The 3,600-nt window shown below is 47.1% G+C and overlaps 1 pseudogene; it reads left to right on the forward strand.

The window, feature by feature from the left end:
- The first annotated feature begins 1,200 nt into the window (after window positions 1–1,200).
- LOC110291575 (ran-binding protein 10 pseudogene) lies at window positions 1,201–3,017 on the forward strand (annotated as a pseudogene).
- The last annotated feature ends 583 nt before the right edge of the window (window positions 3,018–3,600 follow it).

Below are 3,600 nucleotides of genomic sequence, written 5' to 3' on the forward strand. Positions count from 1 at the left end.
TTAATAGTCTCCCAATCGAAAAAAAAAAAAAAAAAAGCCCAGGACCAGATGGGTTTAGTGCAGGATTCAAAGAAGACCTAATTCCAGTTCTCCTCCAACTATTTCACAAAACAGAAACAGAGGCACTCTATCCAATTCATTCCATTGAATCCACAATTACTCTGAAAACTAAACCACACAAATACCCCAAAAAGAAAGAGAATTTCAGACCAATTTTCCTTATGACTATCGATGCATAGACACTCAATAAAATTCTTACAAACAGTATTCAAGAACACATCATAATGATTATCCATCATGATCAATTAGGCTTGATCCCAAGGATACATGGGATGATATAATATATGGAAATTCATCAACATAATCCACTATATAATCAAACTCAAAGACAAAACCACATGATCATCTCATTAGATGCTGAGAAAGCATTTAACATAATCAAACATCCATTCATGGTAAAAGTCTTGGAAAGATCAGAAATTCACAGCCCATACTTAAACCTAATAAAAGCAATATCCAATAAATCTGTAGCCAACATCAAACCAAATGAAGATAAACTTGAAGTAATCCCACCAAAATCAGGGACTACACAGGGTTCCCCCCTTTACCCTACCTATATAATATAGTACTTGAAGTCCTAGCAGAGCAATTAGACAACAAAAGGAGATCAAAGGGATACAAATTGGAAAGGAAGAAGTCAAAATATCATTTTTTGCAGATGATATGATGGTATATATAAGTGACCCTAAAAATTCCACCAGAGAACTCCTAAACCTGATAAACAGCTTCAGTGAAGTAACTGGATATAAAATTAACTCAAACAAATCAGTGGAATTTCTCTACATAAAGAATAAACTGGCTGAGAATGAAATTAGTGTGACAACACCCTTCTCAATAATTACAAATAATATACAATACCTTGGTGTGACTATTATGATAAGAATTTCAAGTCTTGGACACAATAGCAGCTCCCTCAATAGCAGCTCCCTCCAAGATGGCAGTGGTGAAGACAGACCCTGGAGCTGGGAACCCCCAGGCTGGGGACTCCTCTGGTGGGGACTCTGGGGGGCGGGCTACCTTCACTTGGAGAGCAGGAACTGAGTGGCGCGCCTGCAGTGCTTGTACCCTGAGGTTAATCAGCATGAGTCCCCGCAGCTGTGCTCCTGGAGCCCCAAGGACAAGTACAACTAGATTGGCCTCTCCCAGGGAAACTTCCGTTTCCATTACAAAGGTCATGGCAAAAATCACAAAGATGCAGCCTCTGTAAGTGCCACCCACCCCATCCCAGCAGCCTGTGGTATTTACTATTTTGAAGTAAAGATTGTCAGCAAAGGAAAAGATGGGTACATGGGAATTGGACTCTCAGCGCAAGGCTTTAACATGAACAGACTGCCTGGTTGGGACAAGCATTCCTATGGTTACCATGGCGATGATGGGCATTCCTTCTGCTCCTCTGGGACAGGCCAGCCTTATGGTCCCACATTCACCACTGTGGATGTGATCGACTGTTGTGTCAACCTCATCAATGGCACCTGCTTCTACACCAAGAATGGTCACAGCCTTGGTATCGCCTTCACAGATCTCCCGGCCAACCTCTACCCCACTGTAGGCCTACAGACACCTGGGGAGATTGTGGATGCCAACTTTGGGCAGAAGCCCTTCCTGTTCGACATTGAGGACTATATGCGGGAGTGGCGTGCCAAGGTCCAGGGCACTGTGCACGGCTTTCCCATCAGTGCCTGGCTTGGTGAGTGGCAGGCGGTGCTGCAGAACATGGTCTCGTCTTACCTGGTGCATCATGGGTATTGTTCCACAGCCACAGCTTTTGCCCGAATGACTGAAACCCCAATTCAGGAAGAGCAGTCATCCATAAAGAACAGACAAAAAATCCAGAAGCTGGTGCTGGAAGGCCGGGTGAGTGAAGCCATTGAGACAACCCAGCGCTTCTAGGCTGGGCTGCTGGAACATAATCCCAACCTGCTCTTCATGCTCAAGTGTCGACAGTTTGTGGAGATGGTGAACTGCACTGACAGTGAGGTCCGCAGCCTGACCTCCCGAAGCCCCAAGTCCCAGGACAGCTACCCTGGCTCCCCCAGCCTCAGCCCCTGACATGGCCCCAGTAGTTCCCATATACACAACACAGGAGCAGACAGTCCCAGCTGCAGCAATGGCATCCCGTCCACCAAGAACAAACAGAACCACAATAAATACCCCTCACCCAGCTCCTCCTCCTCGTCCTCCTCTTCCCCGTCCTCCGTCAATTACTCCGAGTCAAACTCAACAGACTCTAACAAGTCCCAGCCCCACAGCAGTACCCGTAACCAGGAGACCAGTGATAGCGAGATTGATGGAGGCAGAGCACTATCCCAATGGTGTGCTGGAAAGCGTCTCCACGCACATCGTCAATGGGGCCTATAAGCATGACGACCTGCAGATAGATGAGTCCAGCATGGAGGAAGGGCATCCACGTTGGCAGCTCTGCGGGGGCAACCAGGCTGCCACAGAAAAGATCATTCTGTTTGGCCGAGAGCTGCAGGGATTGAGCGAGCAGCTGGGCCGGGAGTATGGCAAGAACTTGGCCCACAAGGAGATGCTGCAGGATGCCTTTAGCCTACTAGCATACTCAGACCCCTGGAGCTGCCCAGTTGCTCATCAGCTTGATCTCATCCAGAGAGAGTCCGTGTGTGCTGCTCTCAACAGCACCATTTTAGAGTCTCAGAACCTGCCAAAGCAGCCTCCTCTGATGCTCGCCCTGGGCCAGGCATCTGAATGTCTACGGCTCATGGCCCGAGCAGGCCTGGGATCTTGCTCCTTTGCCAGAGTCGATGACTACTTGCACTAGCAGACCTTCCTGGCTGGCTCTGGCTGGCCCTCCTTCAGCCCTAGGGCTGGAGCAGCCCTGTCCTCCGTAGGCATCTGGTACAGAGACCTGGAAGCCATGGGCAGAGTTCACTCTTCCTACCTGGCCGGTCCATCCTCCTTTCCTCCCTCCCTCCCTTGTCCTCTCCTCCCTGTCCCCTTCCACATGCAGCAGCCTGTGACTCAGTATTGGCTGGTTACTCATGTGGTAGCTTCTCCTTTAAAGGAGATTTTGTTTTGAGGAGAGATTGGGTTTTTTGTTTTTGATTTTGTGTTTTTTTTTTTTTTTTTTTAATTTTTTTTCCTCCTGACTGAGCCACCAGTGTTTATCTCGGGAGAGTTTGTGCTGAGCTGGTGTCTGCTAACTTAGTAATGAAGCCTATCCAGGTTGATGATAGCTTATTATTTTCATAAGTAAAAAAACAAACAAATGAGATTATATATATAAAGTCACAGTATTTATCGTAGCACTAGTGGTCCAGCACCTCTTGGGTGAGGCTGTCCAGACACCATGTGTTTTTATTTGAGTCCAACTCATTAAAAAAGAATCATCTCTTGTCACTTCAATCAAGTGATTTGTTTATTTTAGGCTCCCCTTTTGTTGAGCCTCAGGTTCAGCTGCTGCCTAGGAAATATGGGTTTGGGGAAAGGCTGTTTGGTGGGCAAGGTCAGACTAAGCTGTTTTGCAGCATCCCAAGAGGTGTGGGTCTCTAGGCCCCCTATAACTAAACAAAAGAACTT

This window comes from Mus caroli, unplaced genomic scaffold (assembly GCF_978045245.1).
Source record: "Mus caroli unplaced genomic scaffold, Mus_caroli_1 scaffold_3, whole genome shotgun sequence".
Lineage (NCBI taxonomy): Eukaryota > Metazoa > Chordata > Mammalia > Rodentia > Muridae > Mus > Mus caroli.